The 22,386-nt window shown below is 40.9% G+C and overlaps 1 protein-coding gene, 1 long non-coding RNA gene and 1 other non-coding gene across 4 annotated transcripts in view; 1 reads left to right on the top strand and 2 right to left on the bottom strand.

The window, feature by feature from the left end:
* Positions 1–13,684, bottom strand: part of lnx1 (ligand of numb-protein X 1) — a 90,976-nt gene extending 77,292 nt beyond the window's left edge. The window contains exons 1-2 of one of the 2 annotated variants that reach the window (XM_053675706.1): positions 13,491–13,684; positions 9,456–9,569 (exon numbers count right to left, since the gene is read on the bottom strand). The gene's annotated coding sequence lies outside the window, so the exon portion shown is untranslated. Of the gene's footprint in view, positions 1–2,126; positions 2,382–9,455; positions 9,570–13,490 lie in introns of those variants that run through there. The other variant, XM_017456217.3, reaches the window with a different exon arrangement.
* On the bottom strand, positions 634–706 carry trnaa-agc (transfer RNA alanine (anticodon AGC)). Its single transcript has one exon. It is a non-coding gene; the product is annotated as a tRNA-Ala (tRNA).
* Positions 13,685–14,522: 838 nt separating the features above from the next.
* On the top strand, positions 14,523–19,706 carry LOC124626322 (uncharacterized). Its single transcript, XR_006981083.2, has 3 exons — positions 14,523–14,658; positions 17,384–18,090; positions 19,120–19,706. It is a non-coding gene; the product is annotated as an uncharacterized LOC124626322 (long non-coding RNA).
* Positions 19,707–22,386: the final 2,680 nt, after the last annotated feature.

Here is a 22,386-nt window from a genome sequence, read left to right as displayed (position 1 = left end):
TTTGTCTTTGTGGAGAGCTGCAATGGTTAACTTTGAGCAGGGAAAATAGAGTGTCTTTGCAAACTTATTAATACCCTGAATCTGATGAAATGTCAGTCTGGGAGAAAGCCACACACACATGCACACACAGCTGGACCTGCTCAGGTATGTCTTTTCTAACCACACTCTAGCAGCTGCCAGCTGATGTGGATGAGACAGTGTCCCATGGTGAGTCAGCTGCTCCAAATCAAACTGAGACAAAGACAGAAATGTACAATAGACTACTTTGGTGACAACACCCTGAGACACAGACATTCATCTATAAATCAAACTAAGACAGGTAACACCTGCAGACAGGTGACAACGAAAAAACTTTGTTGGGGAACTTAGTTGATATAGTTTGGTCTTTTCCAGGATGACCCCGCCTTCATCCACAGGGCACGAGGGCTCACTAAATGCCTTGCAATTGCATATCATCACCAGATTGTGTGGCTGCTGTAGCAGTTAAAAGCTGCCACAACTACAACTTCTACCATTGCAACTATACCAGAAAGCGAATAACAAATATGTGCACAGTGCCTTTGCTTCCACTCATTAAGCTAAACACTTCCTTCTTAACTCCCTACCACACTCAAAGTCACTGAGTGCAGTAACTGGAGGATGCGGGCATCGATCCCGCTACCTCTCGCATGCTAAGCGAGCGCTCTACCACCTGAGCTAATCCCCCTACCTATCGGGCCGGATACCATGGGTCATAGCGCTGGAAGGGCAAATAGAGCTTGGCGTCATCGGCATAGCCGTGGCACGAGAAGCATGCTTTTTATCATTTTATTTGTGCGATTGGGCACAAAGGTCACACAATATCAACTCTGACATCACGGGATAGAGCCTTACTTTACAATTCTGGTTACAATCATTAAAGTGCCAGATTATTGGTGAACAACAGACATCACTTTCTGAGATCTTTAACAGACAGGAACAATGAAGAGGTAAAAATATCATTGGTAATCCCCCATCCATACACTATATAGCCAAGAGCATGTGGACACCTGACCATCACACCCATATGTGGATCTTCTCCAAACTGTTGCTACTAAGTTGGAAGCGTACAATTATATAGGATGTCTTTGTATACTGTAGCTTTGCAATTTCTCTTCACTGGAACTAAGAGGCCCAAAGCTGTTCCAGCATGATGATGTACCTGTGCACAAAACGAGCTCCATGAAGACAAGGTGTGTTAAGGTTAAGGAGTCCTGACCTCAACCCCACTGAACACCTTTGGGATGAACTGGAACACCAACTGCACCCCAGACCTCCTCACACATCACTATATGATCTCATTAATGCTCTTGTATCTGAATTAACACCTTCCCAGAAGAGTGGAGGTTACTTTAACAGCTAAAGGGGACTAATCTGGAACGGGATGTTCAACAAGCACATATGGCTGTGATAGTCAGGTGTCCACAAACCTGGCCATATTGTGTATGATGAATTTGAACTGCTGCCATTAGGTAGAAGGTACAGATTTCCCAGGTGCCACAGATTTCTTAACCCAGCCTCTGCTGTGTTTCTCATTCTTCTTAATATTGTTAAAAATAAATAAATAAATAAATAAAAAATTTAAATGTCTGATTGTAATCCGTCTATTATTATTTGTTCTTAATATTGTTTTTTTTGTTCTTTGTTTTTTATTGTAGCCATGCTGCAAGTCAAATTTCCCATATGGGACAATACATTTGATTCTGTTTCTGATTCTTCCTTAGTGTACAATCCATTAAAGACACTATAGTGCAGACCTGGTTATAGATAAAACATTGGAAAATGTGCAGTTTTACACTTTATACTTTTACTTTAAGCCAACAGCCAAGCTTTGGGAAGCTATCATATCTTACACCCCTGCCTCTGTTAGATTTACTTGGACCACAAAACCACAAACATAGAACATAACTACTAGTCACTAGTTCTTCTATAACTAGTAGATACAAAAGTGCAACTGTCCAAGATGGCGGCGCGGCAGGAGCACGCAGCGGCCTCTCCAGATCCAAAATTGTGCTATTTTTGTCTCGAAGCCCGTATTTTTAAAGCAGAGAAACTGGTTTTCATATTTACCATCACTGTTAAAATACAAAAATCATGCAACAACCAACCTGCATCTTGGCTTGCTAGGGAGACCAGGCCTTCAGTCCTCGGCGTCGCTTGATGCCGGTGTGCGGGGAAGGGAACGTCGAAAGCGGTGTACGAGGAAGCGTGGAAATAGGGCGGGGGTCCATGCTAGTCTAAAAGCAAACCGTAGCAGGCCGGTTCTCCCGTCCAGCCTACTCCCTGGACAACAAACTGGACTACATCCGACTCCAGCAGGCAACGCGGCGTGAGTTTAGAGACTGCTCCGTCTTTATTTTCACGGAGACGTGGCTCAGAGACCGAGTTCCGGACGCGGCCATTCAGCTAGACGGGCTCGGCTCGTTTCGTGCCGACAGAATGCAGCTCTGTGCGGTCAGGCTCGCGGTGGTGGCTTGTGTATTTACAGTAACTCTGAAATGTGTTCAAGCTCATCGCTGGTGGAGTTTGTGACTGTTAGATGCAGACCATTTTATTTACCGCGGGAATTCACCACTGTTCTGATAACCGGAGTGTACATTCCCCCCAGCGCTAATGTTAAGGAGGCGCTCTGTGAACTGTATGGGGTTATTAGCGAACTGCACAACACACACCCTGATGGACTGTTAATCATCGACGGAGATTTCAACCATGCGAATGTCGAAACAGTGCTCCCTAAATGTCACCAACATCTGGACTATGAACCGAGAGGGGAACACGCTGGAACTTGTTTATACAAAAAGCCCCGCCCCCATCTTGGCTACTCACACCACAGCTCCGCCCCCATCTTGGCTACTCACACCACAGCTCCGCCCCCATCTTGGCTACTCACACCACAGCTCCGCCCCCACCTTGGCTACTCACACCACAGCCCCACCCCCATATCGGCTACTCAGACCACATCTCTGTTGTGTTAATCCCAGCATACAGACTGCTAGTGAGACGCTCCAAACCAATCTTGAAGCAGGTGAAAGCCTGGTCAGCAGGAGCCATCTCTGCTCTTCAGGATTGTTTTGAGCACACTGACTGGCACATGTTCAGGGAGGCTGCAACCAACAGCAACACCACCAACTTGGAGGAATACACCACATCTGTGACCAGCTACATCAGTAAGTGCATTGATGACGTCACCGTTTCCAAGACCCTTACTATATGCTCCAACCAGAAGCCGTGGATAACTGCAGAGGTGTGTGCGCTGTTGAGGACCCGAGACTCCTCCTTCAGGACAGGTACTAAGACGGCCCTAAGAACTGCTAGGGCCAAACTGTCCCGGGCCATCAGAGAGACAAAGCGTGTACATGCCCAGAAAATCCACAGTCACTTCATGGATCGCGGCGACACATGGCGCGTGTGGCAGGGCATTCAGGCCATCAGCAACTACAGGACAACATCACCCGCCTGTGACAGTGATGCCTCCCTTCCTGATGCACTGAACAACTTCTATGCACAGTTTGAGGCGCAGAATGATGTGACGGCCAGGAAGAACACCCCTCCTCTCAACGTCCAGGTGCTGTGTCTAACCTCGGCTGATGTGAGGAAAACTCAACGCAGAGACAACCCATGGAAAGCTGCTGGACCAAGACAACATTCCTAGCAGAATGTTCAGAGGATGTGCAGATCAGCTGGCGGATGTTCTCACATCTTCAACATCTCCCTGATCATTGATATCGTTCCAAAGTGCTTCAGGGCTACCACCATTGTCCTCGTGCCGAAGAAGTCTTCAGTGTCCTGCCACAATGACTACCGTCCCGTTGCATTCACATCCATAATCATGAAGTGCTTCGAGGAGGCACATCAAGACCCTACTGCCCCCTCACTGGACCCGCTGAAGTTCTGCTGTCGTCCCAAAGGCTCAACAGATGATCTCATCACCACCACCCTACATCTGGCCCTCACCCACCTGGACAAGAAGGACACCTACGTTCGAATGCTGTTCATAGACTTCAGTTGAGCATTCAACACAATCATTCCTCAGCACCTGAATGGAAAGCTGAACCTACTGGGCCTGAACACCTCCATCTGCAACTGGATCCTGGACTTCCTGACTGGGAGACCAGAGTCAGTCCGGATCAGGAACAGCATCTCCAGCACCACCACAGTGATCACGGTGGACCCCTCAGGGCTGTGTGTTCAGTCCACTGCTGTTCACTCTGCTCGCTCACGACTGTGCAGCAATGCACGCCTCCAATCATATCATCAAGTTTGCTGATTACACGATCATGGTGGGTCTCATCAGCAAAAACGACGAGTCAGCATACAGAGAGGAGGTACAGCAACAACCTGTCTCTAAATGTGAACAAAACAAAAATGATGGTTGTTGACTTCAGGAGAGCAGGGAGAGACCACTCTCCGCGGAACATCAACGGTTCCTCCGTGGACATCATCAAGAGCACCAAATTCCTTGGTGGTCACCTGGCAGAGAACCTCACCTGGTCTCTCAACACCAGCTCCATAACTAAGAAAACTCAGCAGCATCTCTACTCTCTGAGAAAGCTGAAAAAAGACTTTACACTTTACCTGGCTGCTACTGCAATAACTACTATGTCCATATTTGGTATAAGCTAATCTGCCGAATACTCAGTCATAGCATGTTATGTTTACGTTTTCACCCTTTTTATATTATATTGTTACTCTTTGGCACCTATCTTTTGCACTACCTGTATATCGGACACTTCCACACTAAAATGGTGTACTGTTCGGCACTACACTGTCACTCACTGTGCCTATTGTAATGTTTTAGTAGTATTGTACTGTCCTGTGTTGTTAACACACGTTTGCATGTGTAAAATTGTGTAGATCGTATTTAGTTCCGTGTCGTCTCATATGGTTAGTGTGTTGTTGTATAGCACCGTGGTCCTGGAGGAATGTTGTTGTGTTTCACTGGATACTGTACCAGTTCTATATGATTGAAATGACAATAAAGCCACTTGAAATAGAATATTGTGTTGATAAACAAGCAATATGCTCCATCACAACCAACCAGATATTGCTGCACTCATGTCCACCCTAATATCATGTTAACCAGATCTCACTATACCCTTGTCTTTGCCATGGATTGTGATTGCAAATCTTTATGTCCAACACTGGCATTAGCTCTGGGCTAATCACACATCTTTGGGTATGCGGTGATCCCATTCACATGGGCACAACTTCATTAATTGGACTGAGAGCAACAACAAAAAAAAAACAGTTACACAGTAATTGTATATTCATGTGTGGTCCTTAATCACTGCATGTTCTACATGAAAAAGCCAGAAGCAAAAATAATGGCAGAGCGAGAGAGTCCTAATCTATATATCCAGGCTGGTCATCTTCCATTCGCCAATGATCAAAACCTCACTGCCAATATGTTAAAGGGACGCTGAGCTGTCACGTTGCTGTGTCTTTGATGCTGTTTTTGTCTCTGAAACCTATATTGAGATCAGACAGTGAAAACCGAGACAGGAAAGCCAACAAACAGCAACTGAGAGAGAGAGTCAGAGAGAGTGAGAGCATATCCAGTGGTTTATTGTCATGTGGATAGAGTCCTATTTAAAATCCAATTTCAATTTGGATAGATAGTGAGCGAGAGATAACACTCCCATTTTATATACAGCCGTTCAACTGAACGGAGCACAGACCCATTTGTTTATTGCCGTGCCGTTCTATTTGAATTTTAATTTCAGATTGCAGCCGGAACGAGACAGCCGAGTTTCTCCCCCGCTGGGTGTTCAGAGACTCTGTGGCAGCTGTTTAATGTGCTCAGTGAAAATGCATCAGACTTTAAGGACGGGACCTAGAGTATTTTACCCATAGCCAGCGATTCAGACAATCTTCTCCTGGGGCTGAGACACCAAGACTGCAAAACATTATTATATTTTCTAACTACATTTCTATATTTCTATCTATGTATTACATAAGCCACATCATGGAACAAATCTATTTATTGATTTCATTTCGAATATTTTGCTTAATAAACTCCTTTATGTAAGACATGCACTGTGCAATCTAAATATACAGTATTATTACATCCAGAGATTTGATTTGATTACATTATTGGGCCATCGATGAAAGTGCTTCTGCTACATAGATGATAATACTAATAATATCTAGTGCTTGTAGCTTATGTTCTCAGTCTCATGTCTCAGTCGCAAATTTATTTGACACATTATCTACAGTTAAGTGAAAATACTGTAGAGTATGTGTTTAAATTAAAAGTAGGAGTATCCAAAATATCCAAAAGTTGCTACTTTTAAATATACTCAAGTATGAAAAAGAAAACAGTTCATGTTTTTAACTGATCAAATTCAGTTAATGTCAGGTTTTCATGTGGAGGGTGAATTTTATTACTTGTGTAAAAATGTTAAAAGCTTTTTTTTTTTTTTTTTTTTTTTTTTGTAAATGTTTCAAAGAAACTACACTGTTTGGCCTGAAAAAAAAAAGGAATCTCTGTAAATTTGTAATATTTTCCATAACTAGAGGCTATACAGTAAAACCAAGTTATATTTGTTCAGTGAATGTTAGCAAATCAACAAAACTTTCCTCAATGTTTTATCAAATTAGACAGCGTTCATGCCTTCTATGAAGGCAAAGGAGACATCTCAATTTTTACCAGTCTTTGCATTCTCCAGCACATTGACACATTTTACTAAGGTAGAGCCAGGGACAAGTTCATTACTGTGGTCCAGTGGATTATCCATATTCAGATGCACACAAATTACTATAACTTTAATTACACTGAGTAGTAGGAGAAGTTCACTGCAGATAACAAAGGTATGATTCTTGAGGGTTATTTTTCTACACTGACTTCTATAATGAATGCTAAGCCTAGTCCGTTTAGCTGATGTCTAGCATTCAGTCAATGGGTGTATAAGAAAAGAAGAGGCCTTAGATGTTTGCAACAAATACTTTGTTGAAAGGTTGAAATAAAGATGTAAAAAAATATATATAAATAAATAAAGAACTCAAGTACTACAAGTATTCAATTTCAACAATCCTCAAGTAAGGTATCCCAAAATAATGCTTAAGTATAGTAACAAAGTACAGGTATTTGAGGGTTTTTTTTGTTTTTTTTTTACCTCTGCGTAAGGGTTACATAACTTATTACACATATTGTTGTTTTAATAAGGTTTTTATTATGTCAGCAGTTTATTATGACAATGATGTAGGTTGGTAACATACTGTTTCACAAGCTGTCATGTTGTAGCTTAAAATATTTTACAGTCTTTGTCTTTCTCTGTGTGTGTGTCCTCTAGAGTGCACTAAACTCATAAATTCATATTGATTAACTTCACAGATCATTAGGGACTCATTGCTTTGCACAGCTTCCCTCATTATAACTCACTTCCTCTCGAACACGCAAACACACTTGCATATATATATATATATATATATATATATATATATATATATATATATATATATATATATATATATATATATATATATATATATATATATATATACATATTCATAATGGCTGCCCAGAATACCCCAAGAGATATGTAAATGGGATTTTTAGGTTCTCCTTTGGGCAGAGACCTGCACATAGTGGATGAGTCAGAAGCCGCAAATTACACAAGATTGGTGGCACATATCTATCCCGAATGAACAAACAACATTCTGAGGCAGATGAAATAAATGTACTTTTATACACATACATGCAGTTGAATAGAGGCTGATCAGAGTACTGCTGAGAAGACTGCTGTGCCATACAGGCCAATGGAAAAAAAATGATTCTAGCTAAGCTATGTCTCCAAAAACATGCTATCATCCCAAATAGTAAGCCACAACACAAGTAACACATAGTGGCATACTATTTAGTATACGTATAATCATTGATATTGTAAAGTTTCCTGTTAGGAGACATTTATTTAACATTTATGGAAGGAGTGTTGACTGTAAGCGCTTTGTAAAAGTCAGTAAGTTTTCCGACACGGAAATTAGTTCCTGTTTTCACTTATGTTATAGTAGCCAAATACAGTTATTCCCTGACCCTTTTTTCTTGCGTGAATTTAATGAAACAAGCTTGTCATGTTACTGAGAAACCGAAAAGAGTAAACTCCTTTTGTCTGAAGACTACTTCCGGTGTCCTTGCACTAAGAACACTATCCCTACGGTAAAGAGGTGGTGGTAGCATCATGTCAGCAACAGCATGGACTGGAAAGCTTGTCATGGTTGATGAATGGAGATGAATGGAGACAAGCCTAGAAGAATACCTGTTCCAGTCTTCAAGAGACTTGAGACCTGAATGTATTAGAACGATCCAGTCAAAGCCCAGACCTCAATCTGATTATGGCTTGAAATAGCTATTCACTAAAGGTATCTATCCAGTCTGACAAAGCTTGAGCAAATTTGCCAAGAAGAAAATGTCCAACTCTGAATGAGATAAATCCCAGAGGTCTTGCAGCTGTATATGCAGCCAAAGGTGGTTCTCAAAGACCCAGAGGGGTGAATATTTACGCAACCAACAAATGTCTGAAATGTCTTTATTTAATTAGCCTTTGTGTAACAAGATTTAAAAACACACACACGACACCTTCATTTGTTAGGCATATTGTGTAAATGTCCATTTCAATAGCAGGTGAATAATAAGGCGGTGAATACTTATGCAACCCACTGTATGCTACACATCTTTGCTGTGCTCCAGAAGAAGCAAATCTTTGCTGAAGTGGTCAGAGGAAGATAGGAATTTGGAGAGAATGCTCACAGCACAGCGTTAGAAAAAGATATAAAAACTAACAATAATTATCATAATCAAACATTTCAACAAAATGAGTTCTGGGAAATATCTTGGCACCATCACTTCACATTAAATCGCTCCCAACACAGACAGAGGATAAGAGACTGGCGGAAAGGAAGAACTTTTTCTCCAGCATTAACATTCTCAAGTTTTGTTTGTGTGTGTGTGTGTGTGTGTGTGTGTGAGAGAGAGAGAGAGAGAGAGAAAGAGAGAGAGAGAGAGAGAGAGAGAGAGAGAGAGCTCTGTGACTAATTGATAAGCCTTGTCAGGCTGATGAACAGAGCAGAAAACCTATGATGAGTAGAGACTGAAGGACAAGAAGAACGACAAAGGGCATGACATCAAATGCATCAACAACCATGTCATATGTCAGCTATATTAGTGTTCTCAACACACTCAAACACCTGGGTCCAATTCACACCCGCTTGTTTATCTGCATAGCTGCAGAGTATCATGTGGCCTTGTTGTGTAGCCTAAAATATATGTGCTATGTGTTGTGTGTATCTAAATAAAATGACAGGTTAGAAGAATTACATAATTTCCACATTTACATGCATGTGATATTCACTGACCCCCCCCCCCCCCCCCCCCATTCTTGCACCACGATGCAGATTCCATATGAATGTGAATGTAATATGAATTCCATTTTCCAACTTACTCATGTGTGAATCTTGAACCATTCCTGTTCCCATCCAGGAGCATTCGTTGTGAGCCAGCACCAAAATGATGCTGATCCCATGAACCAGTTGGCTTGAAGGTGTCAGAATTTCATCTGCAATTTAAATTGGAAATGTAAAACACAGCAAATTAAATATTGAAACCATCAGTCAGTGTTCTGTGGAGGAAACAACTCAAAAGTACAGTGAACTAAATCACAGCTTCAGTGTTAATGCTGTCAATAAACTACCACCTACACACTGAAATAAATAGCTGTCTATAAATATATGTGTGTGTGTGTGTGTATATATCTTTGAATTGTAAAACCTAAAAACCAGTATGTGACCAGATACTGAGAGCAATATCTAAAAAAATATATATATATCTAAAAAAACCAACAACATGTTTTTAGATATTTCTGAGGAAATATAGAAAATTCTAAAGGCTTCACAAACTTTCAAGCACCACTGTGTGTGTATGTAAACTTTTGGCCTCAACTGTATATAGGTTGATGATGGTACTTGTACTTTGTATGGTAAAGCCACATGTTTAGTGTCCTTAAAGCGCCTCACAGCTGCATCATATCCTTCCCAAACATAAACTGATTCCCAAACCAGCATGTGCTCCACCATTTAATGCAGCTAACTGCCACACAGTAACAACAACATCCTGATTACATGCATTATTCATTAACATCTTCCTGCAATTTTGACTTTCTCCAGCTCAATAAGAGAGTGACGAAGAAGGGAATCTCCTTCATCTCTCCAGGTCATTCGACACGTCTTGTCTTTGCTTCAATTTTAATCTTTAAGGCAACACTCCTCCTGAGTGTTAGCATTGCGTAACACCATATCCCCGTTTCCTGAGTTCATTCTCTGTCTCAGCCGCTGTAATTGAATTCATTGTTATATGTCGACTGAGGTGGTGGCTATATTTAATTCCTCCTGCTGCTTTCCATCCGGCATATGTAAATTACAACCGCCCACTTGCCACAGCCTTTCAGACCCATAACCCTGTGTAATCAAGGGTGGAATTATGGGTATTGAAATGTAGAGTGTGAGGAGGCAAGGCAATCAGAACTGGGGAAGAAAAGCAGTGCGAGCTTACTTTAATGCAGGTAGCCATATAAAACCATCGTAAAAGTCCAACAGGCACAGCATCCACATTATATAAAAAATTTTTTACCCAAGCTAAAAATGAAATTCTCATAATCGATTTAAATGAAAAACTTAAGTGGGATAAAACTGTACATGTTAGATAATTCAACACACACTCACACCCAGAGTGCTCTGTTTTTCTGGTATCAGCTTTCAGTTCCATTGAGAGCGTAAATAAACATATAATCTGGCTTCAGAAGTCTAAAGGGACTATAGATTTTTATTAAAAAAGTTTTTTTTTTTTTTTTTTTTTTTTTTTTACAATTCAGTGACCTCCCATAACCATTCAAACCCACATTTCAAGCAGTGTTCAGAAAGAAAGCCATGATTTAATTCCGTACATTTTCTTGAAAATGTAAGAAAAAAGGAGTCAGAGTAACAGAAACAAAAGCAATCAGACTGTTTATTTCAACCTGTATATAATCTAAATGTTGTTCCATTATACATGCACTTGTAGCACTAATTAGTACTATCAATCCGAAAGATCAAGAGATGGCATGATAGCACTTTTGTTCAAGCCTTGAGCGATGACTGATACTGATTCCCATAAATGTAATATTTTTTTCTTTTAGAACTACTAACTGAAGCACATCACAGATCAACTCTTTCCCAAGAAAATCGTTTGCATTGTAAATATAGTAAAGTAATGGTAAATGGTCTGCACTTATATAGTGCTTTTTTTAACCTTAGGGTTCTACAAAGCACTTTACACTGGTTCTCATTCACACACCAATGGTAGCAGAGCTGCCCTGCAAGGCCTTAACTTGCCATCGGGAGCAACTTGGGGTTCAGTGTCTTGCCCAAGGACACTTCAGCATGTGGAGCCACGAGGGCCGGGAATTGAACCATCAACCCTATGATTAGTGGACACCCTGCTCTACCACCTGAGCTACAGCCGCCTGAGAAATTATAAACATAATAAAATCAATCCTAACAAAAGGAAACCAGTCAAGTCTCTTTAAACGTAAACGTTTCCAGTTCCAAAAATAAATTTCATTTCCAAATCCAACTCCAATCATTTTGTAACTCATTTATTGCAGGATCTGATATCCCATATCCATCCATCCATCCATCTTCTAAACCTGGAGCCTATCCCAGGGAGCATCGGACACAAGGCGGGGTACACCCTGGATGGGGTGCCAACCCATCGCAGGATATCCCATATATTTTCGCCAATATCCAATCCAGCAGTTTTTGCTGGTATTGGCTCGATACCGATACTAAGTATTGGATTGGTGCTATCACTAGTACTAACCTGTCCTAATGATACTGTTTATTTAGGGGTTTTGGTGAAGGTTAGCTGAAGCCAGCTGTTTTGAAATTTAGAATTAAATACAGTTTTAATTTAATACAATTAAATACAGAAACTCCCATCCGAATGCATGCATACTAAATTCTTTTCACATAGCAGGAGAAATGCAAGTTTAGTGCTGTTTTCACCCAGTTGTTATTTCCCTGGTTTGCTGGCACTGACGTGGATGGAGAGGTCATTGTGTATGAAATTCAAAATCAGTGTTTTTTTTTTTTTTTACACTTTGGTGCAAAATTGCGCTTAAGGGGCAACATCTCTGGACCCTGTTTGCATAGACGTAATGCCAGAATGATATCAAGGGAAAGCTTACGAGTCTGGTTCTATTTCTTAAATGTTATAGTAGTTTAATATACAGTAGACTAAGTAGGCTGCTTCATCCATCTACTGACATGATCCTTATTTGTACATTGCTGGATCTGATGGCCTGTGACTCTACTGCGTCTGCACTGCCTGTACAATCATTTCTGCTACTCGGTATTACCGCTTAAAAAAAACTCAAGATCAGTCGATCCCAAACGACATTTTGTATCAAAGTTGTAAAAGTAGTGTGAGAGCTCATTAGACATCTAAAACGTTCTGTTCTGTTCTCTTCTCATTTCAGTAACTTTCATGATCGTCTTGCGTGTAGAAAAAGTTTTGTGAGTTTTTGATTTGTTCACAGCCAATTATAACTGCAAACAGCAATCACAGCCTTCCAGATGTTGTGCAAAGATGTAAAATGTTTTCTTTCACTTTAAATCACACTTGAGAAAGGCTCACAAGGTCTCTGATATTTTTCTCTCTGAGATTTAAAAGAAAAAAATTTCATTTGAACTGTAGTAAAAAAAGATAAAAAATTCTAACTTGTGTCTGCATTCGGTTTAAATGGAAGTGTTGAAATCTATTTCATAAAAAAAAAAAAGTATGAAGATTCGGTATCTTCGTATTACACAAATACATTAAAGCTGCTAGGCTTTGCCTGTGACATCATCGCTGCCTTTTTCATTAGACTAGATCAAATTCCCCTCCCTGACGCAAGCTGTATCTGTGTCCAATTAGCTTATTGCATTAGACACAGCTGTGTAGAGATACAGTGATACACAAATAGATCCGGAATAATGGGACATCCACTGTGTGTGTGTGTGTGTGTGTGTGTGTGTGTGTGTGTGTGTATGGCTACTGATGCAGGAGGACATTTGTTATCTGAATGCTCTTTAGATCTTAGCTTGTGACTGCAGTTACTTTACTAGTTTTTTGTTTTAAAATCACGATATCAAGAAACCTGGAAGAAGCCTACTTTTCACATTCTGGCTTTCTCTCAATCCCTCAGACAGTGAAAGAACAACCATTACAGCCCTTTAGTTTCATAAAAGGGCTGATCTGAGCTGTGACAACATCACATCAATTATTCTGTTTTTATTTTTGATGTTTGTGCTCGCCCTTTTTATCTCAGTCAGACCTATGACTCACAGAGAGAGCAGGAACAGGAGGAAGGTGTGTGTGTGTGTGTGTGTGTGTGTGTGTGTGTGTGTGTGTGTGTGTGTGTGTGTGTGTATCCCTCCTTTTCCCTCCTTCACTCTTTCCTTACCTCTTTCTTCTTGGTTGAAACATTTTCATCGCTATGCTGACTATACGTACTTCGGGAAAGTTTGCTGCAACTTCCTTTTAAGTTCTTGTCCACACTCTTCTTCTCTTTGTCTGTCATCATTTGTCTTTTGATCCTCCAATTCTTCTTTGTACCCCTTTCTCAGGTGATTTGCTTTGTTCCTACCTGCACACCCCCCTTTCTTCTTCTGTGTGCCATCTTTAATGCTGTAGTCAGTAATGTAAATGTCAGAGACTGATGGCTCCTCTGTAGGGAGCAGTGAAGGAAACAAGTGGCATTTCTGACACATCCTGGGAGACTCAGCCTGTCTGGGCATGGCCTTAACTGAAACAGCTATACTCAGTCATCAGTGTTATGCAATACACAGCAAAACTGTTACAAGGAGAGAGAGAGAGAGAGAGAGAGAGATAGAGAGAGAGAGAGAGAGAGAGAGAGAGAGCAACTAATCAGGGAAAAGAAAACAAAATGAATGTAATAAGTGCTTTGGCCAGAAGGATGAGTCCAAGTTTCCTCGAGAACAGGGAATGTTATTAAAATGTTCAGTAAGTGCTCCACAGGTTCTATGAAAGATCTAGAGAATCAGCTCAATCAGCAGCCTAGCTCCCTAGGTGGTGAATCAGTATATGGTAAATGAGTTCGGGCACTGGTAAGGATCCTGGCTCACTACACGCTGAGACACTGATGACTCAAGTTCCTGCGACATGACTACGTACTCACTTTGTAAAACATCCCCACTGGTATTTTACAGGCAGCATCGATATCTTTCTAACATTATATGCCAGATAAATTTGTTCGCTTAATCTCATGCGTGTCTGTCATGGTACTTCAAGCAGGATCATAGGCTAGCTAGTGGAATGACTAATGAAAAGTCATTAGACTCAAAGAAACCGTATATGGAACATCAAATAAAGAAAAAAAATCGCTAGTGTGAGTAATCATTTGAGAGCTACAATAATGATAACAAGCTACTTACATTTGTAGACAAAGTTGGCTGAGATGTGTAGACAGTTAGACAGAGAGAGAGAGAGAGAGAGAGAGAGAGAGAGAGGGGAAGGATGGGCCTTGTGTAGCACAAGGTCTCAGTTGACACAGATGATCCCTGTTGATCTATGAGGTCCCTTCAAAGCTGTCAAAGTGCACAAACAACAAGGTCAGTCTCAATATGTGAACTTTAACCTTAGATACCTTATGGATTGTGTGTGTGTGTGTGTGTGTGTGTGTGTGTGTGTGTGTGGGTGGGTGGGTGTGTGGTTAATGTTATATGTAGGTGTAATTAGCAACATTTATTTCATATTTATGTCAATAGAAGTGTCTCTTAGGCATAGTTTGACTGTGTGTGTGTGTGTGTGTGTGTGTGTGTGTGTGTGTGTGTGTGTGTGTATCATTATTTTTTAGTCTTTCCCACCTCATTCTCTCTCCCTGCTTTTGTTGCTCCCTCCATTTCATCTCCAGTTTCTTACTTTGTTATCTTGTATTTTGTTTATGGAGCTCAAACTGTGGCCCCATGATGTTCTATAGACACCTCTCTGTCTCCCTTCATCTTATCCAGCCTCACTCCTGCTGTCTCTCTTCAAACAAACGAGTCCCAGAGTCTCCATCCTAATTAACTGCAGCTCTCTTTTTTTTTCCTGTGTTCCCTTCATTCCTTGAATACTTCCATCCCAAAACTTTTCACTTTGAATCATCCTCCTGAATCAGTCGCGCATGGTGTCTCTCATCAGGGGGTCTGATTTTAGAGCAGTTTTACTGTTTTGTTTGGAGTTGTTGTTTTTTTTTTTTTTTACCTAAATGACACACAGTAGGACTATTAAACCCCAGTAATCTGATACTAGATTAAACGTTTCCTGTTTCGTAATGAAGGCTGAGTCTGGAGCATGTTTGTCTGACAATACAATAACAGCAGAAGCCAGAAACCAAACCAGAACTCATACAGAAATATCATTGCGAGAGGTTTTATTTATAACGCATAACCTTAGGGGGGTAAAAAAACAAAACAAAACAAAAAAAAACCCCTCTTTTCTGGAAAACTGCTAAAAGCTTTTCTCCTTTGTGTTCTCTCTCTCTCTCTCTCTCTCTCTCTCTCTCTCTCTCTCTCTCTCTCTCTCTCTCTCTCTCTCTCTCTCTCTCTCTCTCTCTCCAAGGATAAAATCCAAAGCACTAAAAAGGGTTATTGGTTTATTAAAACGTCTTACACAACAGTGCTGTTGAATTCTTGATTCTGATTGGTCAAATCCCAGGTTTATTTTAAATGCACTCATTCTAATATGTTATCGTTTCTATAGTAACAACTCATTTACATTGACTTTTACTACTTTTCCTTTTATTTATATGGTAGATGCTCCACATAAACCAAGGCGAATAAAATGTGGATTTAAAAATGTGTTGTTATTTAACAAAGAAAAACATATAATCACTTATATCGTGAAGCTTTCGCATTTATTTAACATTTTATGGAGAGAGTCTCCAGTGTCAGCGTTTTGTCACGGGAAAGTCTTCAGGATGGTACGCGTTCTAGTTTGTCAGTATCATGGCAAAATGCATTATTTTCAACTTATTAGATTCAAGAGAGAGAGAGAGTGAGTGAGTGAGAGAGAGAGAGAGAGAGAGAGAGAGAGAGAGAGAGAGAGAGAGAGAGAGAGAGAGAGAGAGAGAGAGTAAGAACAAGCAGAGACCGGTTTAGAGCTGCGATAACTTAAATAATAACAGCAGCTAACTTATCTTGCAGAGGCAGTCAATCATTAATGAATAAAAATATGCTGGTAAATTCTGTGATAGAAGAGGAACACCTCCTTGGCATGATGTTATTCTTAAAATAAAATAAATATAAATAATTAATAATGTACATTCTCACTCTGCTCAGGTATACTGACTCTAATGAGACACATCTAGACATCCTAGATGCACATGATGCCAACTGCTCATCCCCAACATTACATCAGTCACATGTACGTTTACATGGACAACAATAATCCGATATTAACCCGATTAAGACGATACTCTGATTAAGAAAACTAGCATGTAAACAGCGATTACTGATTACCTTACTCCAACTAAAGTCATACTCGAAGTAAACACAAATGGAACTAAGACCTGTGGAGTATTCCTGTTTTAGTCGCATTATCGACGTGTATTACAGACATGTACACACCTTAATCACACTATTAACGTTGTGTGGGAGTTTCCACCGCATTTTGCGACAGGACACGTACACACACGGCAGTGCTCAACCGTTTGACGGCAAACAAGATAGGCAAACGGCTGCGTCCCAAACCACATACTTACCTGCTATATAGTAGGAGAAATACATGTATTTCAGTAAGTATGTGGTTTGGGACGCAGCCCACGGCTTCAAGCAGTCGTCTATTAGCACGTACAGCATCACAAATAATTAACTGCACTTGAAGCTTTCGTAAAATTAAAAATGAAACACTCATAACTGTATACGGTTCCATAACGAAGACCAACTGTATGTCGATACGAGAAATTCTGGAGGGAACGTCGGACGGCGTGGCGTGGGGACGTAATGACGTGTGCCGTTAATCGATCCATGTTCTATAACATGTAAAACAGGAACATGAAAGGAATATTCTAAAAGTGTCTCATGTAAACACCTTAATCACAATATTGTCTTATTCAGAATAAGGTCCATAATTAGATTACTGCTGTCCATGTAAATGTAGTCAGTGTCTCTTCAGAGTGTGCTCTGCTGTGTAGTAACATGCCGTTCGTCTCCATCTTCCAATATTTCAGCTGTAGGGTAGTTTAGCTGTGTGTGGAATTGTATGGATAAATTTAGTAATATGGGTTCTGTCTTCTTTCAACATATTACGATATTTTTTGTGTAGAGATATTTTATTTGCTCTCATCTGTCACAGTACCTTTTTTGTCCCATGATGATGGCGTCACCAGCCTGCCCATTATGCCCAAAGTGTGGAACCCTGGACTATATCCTAAGCTATTAGGAGAGGGATGCTACTGTTGGTGGTGCAATCAGGTCATGAAGGCCATTGCAGAAGCCATCAGCTCAGGAGTCATCCATGCCAACAGAACCTGTCCCACCAAGAACGCCATCACCTGTTGAGCATTCCTCGTCCCCCAGTTAAAACAGCAGCAATACTGCTCTCTGAAAGAGACTGGCAGATATTGGTAGACCTTGAGCAGCAGCTGAAGTTCCCTGGTCACATTGCAATGATCACCTTGACATTTTCCTGCTGTCTGAGTCCACAAAAAGATGGTCCTGCTGGATCTCACAGTCTTTTGGGAAGACCTTGTGGAAGAGCTCTTTGAAAGAAAACTTCCGATGCTCTGGTCAGCAACTGCCAGAAGGGAGGCTGGAGGGCAAGGTGCTTTCCAATAAAGGTCAGATGCTGCATCTCATCTCTGTCCAGAGCCCCATGCATCGTGGGTGTGGATAAGCAAAGAATCATCTGTAATATCACTGAAGCAGAGGCAGTCTCATGATGGCTAAAGAGAGGAGAGCCATGAGGACTGTAGTGAGCCACCTGCTCACAAGCTGGGGTCTGATCACAGCTGGGTCACCTGGAGGAGAGTGTATGAAGATAAAAGACCCAAATCACCTAAGGTATCTAGGAACGTTACTGATTATGTGTCCAGAACCATCAGCAGATGTATTAACAAAACTGCATTTTTTAAAATACGGATTACTCTGTTGAGTTGAAATAAACTCTAAATTTAATAAAAGCGTGCCTACTAAGTGTTATCTGTGTGAGGCACAAATTGTAGTTTAAAAAGGTGCAGTGAAGTAATGGAAAAGGTCAGCCATGAGCAGTGGTAGAAAAGGTCAGCCATGAGTGCGGGTTACTGTCTGTCGAATGTTCTCCACATGACAACGTGGGTTTCCTCCAGGTTCTCTGCTTTCTTCCCACTATCCAAAAATATGCAGATGGATTGGCTACCCTAAATTGGCTCTAAGTGTGAATGTGTGTGTGAATATGTGTGTGTGTGTGTGTGTGTGTGTGTGTGTGTGTGGTACCCTGTGTTCCTGGGATATAATCCAGATACACTGCAACCCTGACCAGAAAAAAGCAGTTACTGAAAGTAGACAGACAGACAGACAGACAGATAGATAGATAGATATCGTCAGCAGGAAAAATGCGCACTTGGCAACACCGGCTTCACAACTCTGAACAGCTTAGATGTTTTTATTTTACACCTGCTTTTGACGTCTCATTTTGGGCAAGAATTTTGGGCAATTTTAGCCACACTAACATTTCTGCACTGATCTTGCTGTTTTGAGCAATTCTTCTTCATATATTCACAACACCTTGCATGTTTGTACATAACATGCACAACATTCGTACATAACTTGCAAGGTTTTTCGCACAGAATGCACAGATTTGTGCGAATAAAAACTGGTGCAAAATAAAAAAACATCTTATTAACAATACATATTATTTAAGAGAGGGGTATTTTGGATTTTACCACTGGCTCATCTCACCTGGCCACCGGTGTTCATTTCTTCAGCACTCTGTGCTGTTGCTAAGCAATGGCTCCAAATTCAAAAGTGCTGAAAGGATTTGTAGATGACACTTAAACTCACTCTCTCTCTCTCTCTCTCTTTCTCTCTCTCTCTCTCTGTCTCTCTCTGTAGTGGGGGCATGGTGGCTGGGGGTCTGAGTCTCACTTCCGCCCTTTGTGGAGGTGAGCGGAGGGGTTTCCGCCGGGTACTCCGGTTTTTTCCCCCAGTCCAAAGACGTGTGCTGTAGGCTGACTGACATTTCCAAAATGTCTGTCATGAGTGAATGGCTGTGTATATGTGAGTGCAATTTTCCCCTGCGATGGGTTGGCACCCCGTCCAGGTTGTCCCCCACCTCGTGTCCCGAGTTCCCTGGGATAGGCTCCAGGCTCCCTCATGACCCTGTGTAGGATAAGTGTTATGGAAAATGGATGGATGGAAAAACTGTAGTTTTTAAAAAAAGATTTAAGTGGGAAATATCTAAATGTTCAAGGTTAAAAAATCTCAGATATTTGTATCCTTGTGTATCCCTTCAACCTCCGAACTTCTGACCAGATGTCTGAATCTGCTACTTTGGACAGAAGGAGCACATGATGTGTAGTCAGTGACAGCAATACGACATGCATGTGTAGAGTACTGTAATGCTTTATTAGAAATTCTACTAATATTCTACTAATATTGTGATTGAGCTCTCTCATTGAGTTACACTGATGTTAGGTAAATAAAACAATTTTGCAATAAGCAGCCCAACATTGAAAATGTTTCTTCTTGTTTAATATGGCACACTTTGATGATGTATACCTGACATAAATGCAGTGTGTGCATCTGGATGAAACTCCAATGTCACAGATCTGGTATGTGTCATACTAATTGGAGTCAAAGGTAACTTGCCATGGTGAACTTCTGGGGATCCTGTTTCCAAGGCAACTGGCAGCATGTTGCTAACTAAGGCAAGTCCAATTCAAATGATATCAGTAAGTGGGAGACATACAGGCTACATCATTCCCTTCACTTTCCTCTCCCAGGCTTTCAGATCTTCATTTCATTTAAGTTTATTTAACTTTGTTTTCTGGCTCCCCTTCAGCTCTACTCCTTTCTAACATTCATCTCCCCACTCCTATCTTTTCTCTCTTCCCATCTCTCTCTCTCTCTCTCTCTCTCTCTCTCTCTCTCTCTCTCTCTCTCTCTCTCTCTCTCTCTCTCTCTCTCTCTCTCTCTCTCATGTTAAAGGGCAGAATCCATTAGTGCCATCAGCTGAGAGAGCTTGAGAAGTGGTATTAGTCTGAGCCCTATTACATTTTTCTCAACGGCTGATATAGCGAGAGCTGATGCTCTATTCAGTCTTTTACCAGAAACAGAGAGGGTGCACAATGTTCCATTCCTTGAGGTGAGATCATTCAGTAAGCATCCTTGGTGAAAGATTACTGAGGTACAGAACATCTGGTTCCATCTGGCTGTACAACAGAATCAGCCATTTCTGACCACCAGCATGTAGTAAAATCAACAAATGTGTTTATGTAACACTGCCTTTGTCTTTGTTTCAGTCAGTCATTCATGGCCAAATCACACTTTCATTTAAAACAGCTGCAGCAGATCAGTCTTCATGCACATGAATGGTCTTCCCTGCCTGAGTTGGACTTGTCCTGACTGTCCTGGATGCAGTGAACAGACAGGAAAGAGGGGGAGAGGGAATGAAAAAAGTGTGTGACTGTGACTAATGGGAATGAGTCACTCTGCAGAGCGACTGCTAAGTGAAAATGTCTCATTCACCAAGCATGAAACACCAGCGTGACAAACAGATGTCACGCTCAAGTGCAGGGACATGCCTTCTTCACGTCTTCTGTTCTCTGATGTTCATGGTGGCTTGTGTGTCATTTCTGGGAATGGAGGCCACTTTTCGATGATAATACATACATTTGTATTTTCCATGGATATATTTCCACTACTGCAGCAGATTTAACCACCATACCGATCTGTTACCTCTGGTACACATTAACACAGAATTAAACAATGAGCACAGGATTTATGAACATTTTCTACCTTTGAGTTGTTCTCAGTTGTTCAAATGGCAGGCTTTGGAGACATAAGGAGGGAGACGATTGCGGGATAAAAAGAAATAAGCTGCATTTCCTAACAAATGGGTGCATGACTGCTCTTTAAGAGCCATCTTAATGGCCAGGAGTTCTGTGTTACCAACACTCTACTTTCTCTCGCCAGGGAAAACTTATGCAATAAAAAAACTATTTGGTATATCATTGGAGAGGGTATTCCTCATCTTTGGGGCCACTAGCCCTAATTCAGATGCATCTATGTACCTCAACAATAATGGACATTTTGAGATATGTGTGTTGTAGGTGTTCTCAATCTATTAATTCTTCGTTAAGTTGTGGGAATTTCCCTTGAGGAGAGAGGTCAGAGGGATGGCAAATGCTACTGAATCCCCTGATAAAATACATATAGAAATTTGTTAACCCCAGAAATCATTGCAAGTCCCTAACACTGGCTGGATTGGGCCACTTGTTTCTACTTTACCACCCATGGTTAGATTCTCAAATTGATAGAGCACCCCAAAAAGGAAATTTTTAAGAGTTAGTACCTTCTTGTTATGTTGGATGGCATTTTGGGGATGACAAGGAATATATTAAAATGTCATCTATGCTGTTCAGATTCATATTCAGATTTAAGCCATACCCCCAAAAGTTCAACCACACCAACCTTGGCAAACCATGTCTTTAGAGATGTTGCTTTGTGCACAGGTGCATTGTCATGTTGAAACTGTAATCACTGTGTTGAGAAGGTAATTATCAGCATTAAAGTTATCACTCATGTAATGTCCATTATATACCCTGACAACACTACTTGCTATTGTTCCCTGATGTTGTTGTGCTGAAATTTCTGTACAAAATGTTGCATGAATGTTTAAAGTTCACTATAGTAGAAAACTACCAATGTCCCATAACTCTAAAAGTGCAGTTATCTGTGCTTTTTCCCACTTCGGACATTAAACAGCCCGAGGTGTAGCACCTTCATATTTTGTGGTGTTAAAGCTTATAATTATTGTACTGTGGGCACTTTTATCACCTAATAATGTGCGCTGACTGTTTTTATTAATATTTGCAAAGTACTGATCTATCTAAGAATATAAAATAATTAATCGAAAGTCTCAACTATATACATTAGATGATTGATCTATAAGAGTATGCCCTGTGATGGATTGGCACCCGTCCAGGGTGTACCTTGCCTTGTGCCCCATGCTCCCTGGGATAGGCTCCAGGTTCACTGTGACCCTGTAGGATAAGCGGCAAATGGATGGATGGATGGATGGATCTATAAGAGTAATGTGTTGCTGTGTTTGTGCCTAAAGTAGATCAGATTCTCACCTTCCCCCTAAGCCAGAAGCTA

This window comes from Ictalurus punctatus, chromosome 25 (assembly GCF_001660625.3).
Source record: "Ictalurus punctatus breed USDA103 chromosome 25, Coco_2.0, whole genome shotgun sequence".
NCBI lineage: Eukaryota > Metazoa > Chordata > Actinopteri > Siluriformes > Ictaluridae > Ictalurus > Ictalurus punctatus.
The sequence above is the reverse complement of the archived record's forward strand: the minus strand, read 5'-3'. Positions and strand labels throughout refer to the sequence as shown.